This window comes from Cherax quadricarinatus, unplaced genomic scaffold (genome assembly GCF_038502225.1).
Source record: "Cherax quadricarinatus isolate ZL_2023a unplaced genomic scaffold, ASM3850222v1 Contig1382, whole genome shotgun sequence".
NCBI lineage: Eukaryota > Metazoa > Arthropoda > Malacostraca > Decapoda > Parastacidae > Cherax > Cherax quadricarinatus.
The window spans coordinates 82,126-92,756 of record NW_027196408.1 but is presented as its reverse complement, the minus strand read 5'-3'; positions in this window follow the sequence as shown (position 1 = coordinate 92,756).

Genomic DNA, 10,631 nt, shown 5'->3' with positions numbered 1-10,631 from the left:
TCACTAGCACGTTAGTGTTGTGATAGAAACACAGGCCTTATCTCTAGGCTTTATTGAACATAGAATCTTCATAGTACTTCTGCAACAACAAAATATAATGACTAGTACATCTAATAATGGCTTCTACAGGGATGGTGATGTCTTGCATATGTCAAGAGAAAAGTTATAACTACAGGCCACATATTTAAACTCACCATGTAATCTGCATCGCTGATAAATGGATAAAGTAGGAGAGAATCACACACCATGTGTTGGTGCCCATGACACACACCAAACTGTTGTTGTTGTTAAGGGCCCCTAGAGGTGGTGCAGTATTATCCTGCTGCTGCTCCCCACAGGACCAGTATCACTACAATCTCCCCCTTCTAAAATATCAGAGACAGTAATCTCCCAAACTGTTAGGTGGGCGACGTACACGTCCCGACCTTCGTAGCCCTTGAGCCTCTTCACCAGGTTCGATATTTTCCAGCGGGGTTTGATTAACTGCTGGAGCAGAATCCTCTATTTCCATAGGGGTAGTCTCAAGGGGCTTTCCAGGAGAAAACGAAGCATCTTTCACATCTATTGGTGTATCTTGAGATTCCACACTAATAGGGATTTCAACTGGGGCTAAATGTCTTGTAGATACTGTAGTCTCTTCACCATTTTGGTAGCGAATGTGGGCGTAATGTGGATTAGCTTGCAGGAGCTCTACCTCTTCCACTAAAGGATCCGTCTTGTTCATCCTACGGTGACTCTTCAGGAGAACGGGTCCAGGATGACATAACCAAGTGGGCACGGAGGCTCCCGTAGAGGAACGACGTGAATAGTTGAGGAGTCTTTCATGAGGGGTTGCATTAGTAGCTGTGCACAGCAGTGATCTAATAGAGTGAAGAGCATCAGGTAGGACAGTTTGCCAGTGTTGAACAGGTAGATTGCGCGACTTTAATGTCATTGTAACTGCCTTCCATATAGTACCATTGAACCGCTCCACTTGACCATTGCCTTGAGGGTTGTAGCTTGTTGTTCTGCTGCAGGCAATACCTTTGCTAGCCAAAAACTCCTGAAGTTCGTTACTCATGAACGAGGATCCCCTGTCTGAATGGATATAAGCTGGCATACCAAAAATAGAGAACAACTGTGAAAGACAACTAATAACAGTTGAAGCAGCCATATTTGCACAGGGGAATACAAAGGGAAACCTTGAATATTCATCTACTATGTTAAGGAAATACCTATTCTGATTTGTGCTTGGTAGAGGTCCTTTGAAATCTATATTCAATCTTTCGAAAGGCTGGGTGGATTTTATGAGATGAGTCTTCTCTGGCTGATGAAAGTTTGGCTTGCACTCTGCACATACTCTGCATGCTCTGATCACTTGTCGCACATCTTCCACTGAGTAGGGCATGTTCTTTGATTTGACAAAATGGTACAGGCGTGTAACTCCTGGGTGACACAAAGCCTTGTGGAGAGCTGAGAGTGATTGCAAATCATGACATGCTGCTCCACAGTGGGACCTAGAGAATGCATCAGGTGAGATGTTCTCTTGACCCGGTCGGTACAGAATATCAAAGTCATAACACGATAGTTCCATCCTCCAGCGTAATATCTTGTCATTCTTTATCCTACTTTTGTGCCTCTTGTCGAACATATACATCACGGACCGTTGGTCAGTCCTTATGGTGAAATGTCTACCAGTTAAATAATGCCTCCAGTGGCGAACTGCTTCTATGATGGCCTGGGCTTCCTTTTCTACAGCAGCATAACATTTCTCTGATCCTTGAAAAGTTCTCGAAAAGAAGGCTACTGGTCGTCCTGCCTGAGATAAGACTGCAGCAATGGCAATGTCAGATGCATCCGTTTCCACTTCGAATGGTAGGGACTCATCAATGGCTTGAACTACTGAGTTTTCAATGTCCTGTTTGAGAGTATGGAAAGCGGCTTCTGCTTCCTTTGTCACAGGAAATGTGGTAGCACTCAATGGGCGGACTTTACTTGAATAGTTGTAGATCCATTGTGAGTAATAAGCAAAGAGACCAAGAGTTCTTCGGAGTGACTTTTTGTCTTGAGGCATTGGAAGTTCCCGTAGAGGTCGTAGTCGTTCAGGGTCTGGGAATATTGAACCTCCTTCCACTACATAACCAAGGATGCTAAGCCTTTTAGTTGAAAAAGTGCACTTTTCCTCATTGTAACTGATATTTTTCTTCTTGGCGGCTTCCAAAAACTTATCAAGGTTTGCATCATGTTCCTCCTGGGTCTTGCCACAAATGGTAACATTATCTAAATACGCGTAGGTTCCCATGAGTTGCTCTTCCTGAATGAGTGAATCCATAATTCGTTGGAAGCAGGCTACCCCATTGGTGACTCCAAAAGGGACTCTGGTAAACTGATACAGGCCATCACTAGCCTGAAACGCTGTGTATGGTTTATCTTCATTCCTTATAGGGACTTGATGATAGGCACTCTGCAGATCAATTGTGCTAAACACGTAGTACTGAGCAATTTTGTTCACTGTATCGTCAATTCGAGGTAGAGGGTACCCATCAAGAAGTGTAAATTTGTTGATTGTCTCAGAGTAATCGATAGCCAGTCTCCGTTTCCTATAACCATCTTTAACAACAACAACCTGTGCACGCCAAGGGGAATCACTCGGTTCTATAATACCCTCCTTCAGCAGCCTCTGAGTTTCTTTCTCAATGAACATCCGATCCTCATAAGAATAGCGGCGTGACTTAGCTGATATAGGATGGCAATCCGCGGTAAGATTTGCAAACAGCTTTGGTGGGTCTACCCTTAAAGTGCTAAGTCCACAGACAACAAGAGGAGGCAGTTCACCTCCATATGTTAAGGTGACACTACCATGCAGCTTCTGAAAGTCCTGACCAAGGATAACATCAGAGCACAGTTGTGGCAGAATAGCTAAATGTACATCTTGATAATCCTTTCCATTAACTCTGAGATTTACCTTACAAAACCCTAAGGTCTGAATAGAGAGAGATGTTGATGCCATGGAAACGGTACCTGATGAGTGATGTAGAGTCAAGGAGAGCCGTTTAACTAAGTCAAGGTTGATGAAACTCTCTGAGCTGCCACTATCAATAAGACCATCTACTTCTGTTCCTTTGATGAATACTTTCACAACTGCCTTTGACAGTGAATTTGGAGTAGCCGCAGAAGTCACTGTTGCTAGAGTCGCATGATCACTGGAATGTGTGGAGGCACTAGCTCTTGTTGATGCATTAGCACGACATACTTTAGCAAAGTGACCTTTCTTGTGGCATTTATGGCACATTGCTTCACGAGCAGGACACTTTGGACGTGGATGTCTTGAAAAACCACAAAAGAAACACACCGTACCTGCTGCTGCTGTCACTGAGGCAGGTTCCCCAGTAACTTCATTGCAAGAGTCTTGGTCAGGAATTGCAGCACTTACCACTCGAGAAGGCTGAGTGGTACTGTATACTTCAGAATTCTTCTGGGCTGAATCTAGAGCTCTTGCCTGGTCAAAGGCAGCGGCTAAGTCGAGAGTTTTATTCTCCAATAAACGCTGCCTTATTATTGGTGATTGCAGGCCACTGATAAAAGCATCCCTGATGGACTCTTCACAATACTGAGCAGCTGTCACTGCTTGGAAGTGACAGTCCTTACCTAAAATTTTCAGTGCTTGAAAGTATTCCTCTAAGGACTCATCAATCTGCTGGCGGCGAGTTGCAAGGCGATAGCGTGCAAAGATTTCATTTGTAGGTTTAATATACTGAGACTTGAGGGTTTTGATAGCATCTTCGTAGGTATTACACTCAGAAATAGCCTCATATATCTTAGGTGACACAAAATTGATGAGCAGACTTAGTTTATCTAGATCTTCTTTAGGAAGGGCTCCCAAGAAGTTTTCGAAAGTCTTAAACCAGTGCTTCCATTCCTGAGCAGCCGTTGATAAGCTGGGGTCACAGTCTAGCCTCTCAGGTTTCAGTAAACGCTCCATGTTGTGATGTAGTCTAGCGCAGGATCACCACCAGGTAGCCCAGGATTCTATGTTCAATAAATTGTTGTGATAGAAACACAGGCCTTATCTCTAGGCTTTATTGAACATAGAATCTTCATAGTACTTCTGCAACAACAAAATATAATGACTAGTACATCTAATAATGGCTTCTACAGGGATGGTGATGTCTTGCATATGTCAAGAGAAAAGTTATAACTACAGGCCACATATTTAAACTCACCATGTAATCTGCATCGCTGATAAATGGATAAAGTAGGAGAGAATCACACACCATGTGTTGGTGCCCATGACACACACCAAACTGTTGTTGTTGTTAAGGGCCCCTAGAGGTGGTGCAGTATTATCCTGCTGCTGCTCCCCACAGGACCAGTATCACTACACATTTTCTCTTGGTCCCAGCCCCAGGATGAATCTTACGATTTTGTTCTGGGTGATTTGCAGTCTATCTTTCAGTTTTTTTGTCAAGGCAGAGTACCATGAAGAGCAAGCGTAATCCATATGGCATTGTATAAGGGCTAGACATAGGGTCCTGCGAGCCTCAGTAGGTAGACACTGTGCTTGTCTATACAGGAACTTCAGTCTGGCATTTGCTTTCTTTACTACACTGTTCCCTATCAATTCTCCTGACATGCATGGGTCAAAGGGGATTCCCAGATATTTTACTGATGAAACCAAAGTGATGGACTCCCCATTACACTGAACATTAAAATTATTTACCCTTCTCAGTTTATGTTTCGTTCCAAAGAGAATGGCTTCAGTTTTCCCTAGGTGTAATGATAGTTTGTTGTCTACTAACCATTTGCTTCAGGACTCCAGTTCCAGTGTTAAAACATTAGCAATATCTTGTGGGTCTTTACCTGTCACTAACAGAGCACTGTCATCTGCATACAGTAGGAGTTTGCACTTGACACTGATAGGCATATCATTGACATAACATAAGAATAGTAAGGGACCCAGAATACTACCTTGGGGAACTCCACATGTTATCGGCAGGGGTTCTGATTCTGTTTTGTTTATTTTGACTATTTGTCTCCTGTTGCTAAGGTAGGACTTAAACCAGTCTACAGAACCTATACCGATAGCTTGAAGTTTCTTACATAATATATTGTGGTTGACAGTATCGAAGGCCTTTTGCAGGTCTAAGGTTACCATACCTATGAGGTTCCCTTTTGACATTTCAGTTCTCAGGTAATCCATCAGATTAATAAGGGAGGTATCGGTTGAGTAGGATCTTCTAAAGCCCGATTGATAGCTATGGAAAATGCTGTTGTCATTAAGGTACTTAACTACTTGAGAATACAGTGATTATGTCGGAGGATCTCACCTTCAAGGACCATAACATTGTATCAATCGCATCTGCTAGAAAAATGACAGGATGGATAATGAGAACCTTCAAAACTAGGGAGGCCAAGCCCATGATGACACTCTTCAGGTCACTTGTTCTATCTAGGCTGGAATATTGCTGCACTCTAACAGCACCTTTCAAGGCAGGTGAAATTGCCGACCTAGAAAATGTACAGAGAACTTTCACGGCGCGCATAACGGAGATAAAACACCTCAATTACTGGGAGCGCTTGAGGTTTCTAAACCTGTATTCCCTGGAACGCAGGAGGGAGAGATACATGATTATATACACCTGGAAAATCCTAGAGGGACTAGTACCGAACTTGCACACGAAAATCACTCACTACGAAAGCAAAAGACTTGGCAGACGATGCACCATCCCCCCAATGAATAGCAGGGGTGTCACTAGCACGTTAAGAGACCATACAATAAGTGTCAGGGGCCCGAGACTGTTCAACTGCCTCCCAGCACACATAAGGGGGATTACCAACAGACCCCTGGCAGTCTTCAAGCTGGCACTGGACAAGCACCTAAAGTCAGTTCCTGATCAGCCGGGCTGTGGCTCGTACGTTGGTTTGCGTGCAGCCAGCAGCAACAGCCTGGTTGATCAGGCGCTGATCCACCAGGAGGCCTGGTCACAGACCGGGCCGCGGGGGCGCTGACCCCCGAAACTCTCTCCAGGTAAACTCCAGGTCTCCAGGTAAACCCTCTCCAGAATTTTAGATATTATACTGAGTATACTAACAGGTCTATAGTTGCTTACATCAGACCTATTATTTTTCTTGAAGATAGGAGTAACTCTGGCCTCCTTGAACCCCTCCGGTACGGTATTAGTGGTGATTGATAGATTTATTATGTGAGCAATAGGGATTGACAGTTCAGAAGCACCATCTTTTAGGAACTTAGACGGGATGTTATCAGGGTCTGTGCTCTTAGTTGGGTTTAACCTGCTTAGTTCTTTTTGAATGAAGTCATGAGATACACTTACTAGTTGACAACTGTTTGGGGTTACCCCTTTATTGGTATAGTATGTTTGAAACTTATCAGAGTCTGTGTTAAAGGTATTTGATGCAGCTGGTAGTTTACTTACTAGTGCATGAGCCTGATCCTCTAGCTTCTACACTAATCTCTTGTGAGGAACTGTGTCAAAGGCCTTCTTGCAGTCCAAGAAGATGCAATCAACCCACCCTTCTCTCTCGTGTCTTACTTCTGTTACTTTATCATAAAACTCCAGAAGGTTTGTGACACAGGATTTTCCTTCCATGAATCCATGCTGGTTGGCGTTTATACTCTTGTTCCATTCCAGGTGCTCCACCACTCTCCTCCTGATAATCTTCTCCATAACTTTGCATACTATACACGTCAATGACACAGGTCTATAGTTTAGTGCCTCTTTTCTGTCTCCTTTTTTAAAAATGGGAACTACATTTGCCATCTTCCATACCTCAGGTAGTTGCCCAGTTCCCAGGGACATGTTGAAGATTGTGGTAAGTGGTACACACAACATATCCGCTCCCTCTCTAAGGACCCACAGGGAGATGTCCGGTCCCATTGCCTTTGAGGTATCGATGTCCCTTAGCAGTTTCTTCACCTCCTCATCTGTATGTATGTCATCCAACACTTGTCGGTATATTCCTTGCTGGTGTCCCCATCTGGCCTGTCCCCCGAGAGGCCTTCCTGTCTCCACTGTAAATACTTCCTTAAATCTCATTTAGAGCTCCTCACATACCTCTTGATCGTTTCTTGTGAGTTCTCCACCTTCTTTCCTCAGCCTTATCACCTGGTCTTTGACTGTTGTCTTCCTCCTAATGTGGCTATACAGCAGTTTCGGGCCAGACTTGACTTTCGATGCTATGTCGTTTTCGTACTCTCGCTGGGCCTCCCTCCTTATCTGTGCATACTCGTTTCTGGCTCTTCTACTAATCTCCTTATTTTCCTGGGTCCTTTGTCTCCTGTACCTTTTCCATTCTCTGGTGCACTTAGTTTTTGCCTCTCTACACCTTCAGGTAAACCAAGGACTCGCTTTGGTCTTCCTATTATTTCTGTTTCCCTTGGGAACAAACCTTTCCTCTGCCTCCTGGCACTTTGTTGCTACAAATTCCATCATCTCGTTTACTGATTTTCCTACCAGGTGTCTGTCCCATTGAACCTCTTGCAGGAAGTTCATCATACCTGTGTAGTCCCCCCTTTTGTAGTTTGGCTTTTCCCATTCAGTTCCTGTTACCTTCTCCACTTGTAACTCTACTATATAATCAAAACTCAGAACCACGTGATCGCTAGCTCCAAGGGGCCTCTCGTAAGTGATGTCCTCAATGTCTGAACCGCTCAGGGTGAACACAAGATCCAGTCTTGCTGGCTCATCCTCCCCTCTCTCTCTGGTAGTGTCCCTGACATGTTGATGCATGAGGTTTTCAGTACCACATCCATCATCTTGGCTCTCCATGTTTCGGGACCCCCATGTGGCTCCAGGTTTTCCCAGTCGATCTCCCTGTGGTTGAAATCGCCCATTGTGTGTGTGTGTGTGTGTGCAAAAGTGGCTATATAAGCTTTGCACCAGTGGCCCGGTGGCCTGGTGGCTAAAGCTCCCGCTTCACACACGGAGGGCCCATGTTCGATTCCCGGCGGGTGAAAACATTCTGACACATTTCCTTACACCTGTTGTCCTCTTCACCAAAAAGCAAATAGGTACCTGTGTGTTAGTCGACTGGTGTGGGTCGCATCATGGAGGACATGATGACGCACTGAGTCCTCGATGACGCACTGAATTTATTGGGTTATCCTGGATGGCTAACCCTCTGGGGTTAAAAATCCGAACGAAATCTTATCTTATCTTATCAAGTGTAACAACAGATAGGGTGAATCGAGAATTTTTTGTGGTAGCAAGAAAGTGTATCTAGCACCGAGCTCGTTTTGAGAAACGTAGACTCCTCGATCCTTCACCCACATTTAGCTCTCGCACCCCAATTGTGGGGCATTTATGGCCTACCAAAGTATGAAACACGATAAACAGCTCAGAAACCGTGTCAGACCAAATCAATGTCAGCACAGGCATCCTAGCAACTCTTTTTCTTCAAGAAACCATTGCTCATCAAAGCTTGTGATGGCCTAATTGAAGGTACAACTACATGAACCCACATATACCACAAAATGACCCAAGAATACTAAGAATGTAACCCAAGTCTTGACAAAATAGAAGATCTAAGGAAGACAGCCCAGCTAACCTGAACACTGCTCCCACTGCCAGACAATCACTTAACCCAAGCTCAGGGAAATCAAGCCTTCTCCATACCTACACAGTATCTACTTTAGTGATACTATGAAAGGATATCGCAGAAGAAACAACAGCAGTAAGAAAAGAATAACACCAAGGACCCTAGAACTCGACTTGTCTACCCAGCAGGACGCCGGTGTATCATCAACCCCCCTCACCACCACCACCCAGGGAACAACAACAACAAACATGGCTGACTCCCCCTCCAACTCCACTCCCTTCAAAGGATTCACCCATGATAACTCAGGTATGATTATTCCTGACAATATCAGGGACTACATCGTTGCTCTAGAAAACGAAATCAAAGATATTAAAGCAACACTTGCGCGACGAGAATCCAAGATAACCAACCTCGAGAACAAGATCCAAAACCTTGAAGAGAAGATTACCTCGGGAAGTGCTGACACAGAAAATACTCTGAAAACAGCTATAGCCAGTCACACTGAGCAAATAACAACTCTAAATATGAAGGTTGAAGAAGCAATCAAGGACTGGAATCAGAACATGCACACTCGACTGAATGAATACCTTGATTTCCAAGACGACAAAACTGAACAAGATAAGTTGTCTGATGCAGTTATAATAAACAGTCCACACATTCCTAGTGACATAACCCAAGAACAGTGCAAAGAAACTGCTATCAGGATAATACAGGACCATGTACAAGTTATTGTTCAAAACAATGAAATCAAAGAAACACATTTGTTAGGAAAACAAGGTATTAGACACAGTATTATGATCAGACTTCATTCATATGATAAAAGAAAGGACTTAATTAAATCAGCAATTACAATGAAAAATGGAGTGTACATCAACGAGTGTCTAACGAGAAAACGTCAAAACCTTCTGTTCAGGTTGAGAAAACTTAAACAGGAAAACAAAATACATCAGTGTTTCACTCGAGATGGGAAAATACTAATTAGAAAAACTTCAACAGGACAACAATACACCATCTCAAATGAACATGATTTCTCTACCTTCCTTAGAAAAGCTGACATTTCTGTAACAGATTAGATAAGTGACCTTAACACATATACACGTGTGGTGCATATAGTGTACCTTACTATTATATTATTGTGCATTATTATTATTTACTATTACATTATTGTGCATTATTATTTTTTCTTTTACTAGCTAATACCAGCTACCTCAAATACTTTTTACTTTTTAATTGCTTTTAATTGCTCATAATTTTGTGTTGCAAGTCAAATCTTACTCCAAATTAATGTTATTCATGTTGCTACCTGTCCATTTAATTCAGCTTACCACTACTTTTTAATTCCCTTTATATTGTGTGCATTTAGTGTATATTCCAATTACATTATTGTGTGAGTCCCAAAACTATCTTTTGCTAGCTAGTACCAGCTACCTCATATTTCTCTACTTTTTATAGTGCAATTAATTGCTCAACTTATTATACATTACAAATCAGATCTTACTCCCAAATCAATATTATATCATAGTGACTATCTGTCCATTGAACTTTGTTTACCATTACTTAATTTAGTCCCTTATATATTTTCTCCTTTATTTTAGCTTTATATAACTACCTTAGTTCATATATTCACAATTGTTAAAATAATCAAAGTGCTATTCTCAGGTGCTAAAGTGTAATAAGTTCACTATTTTGCCATTAAAATACTCCAGGTGCTATAGACTACCTCAGGTGCTACTGATTTTACTTTTAATACATTCTTTTACTATTATATCCATTAGCTCCTTTATTTTAGCTTTAAATATCTACTGTAGTTCATAAACTCACTTGTTAAAATAATTAAGGTGCTATTAGATACTTAAGTGTATAACTGAATTATCAATTCTGTAATAATCCCTTTTTCTTTCAAATTTTTACAAGTTTTAGATTAATCACAGTGTCTTAGTCATAAGTCTAGTTGTAGATTCAATATAAATCTTATATGATTTTACTCAGAAAATCTAGTTTGTAAAATTACTCTCATCCTATGAATACAGGCATAGATCCTGATGTGAACTTTTTACTAAATGAATTACACGAATCAAACAGCAACTGTAATT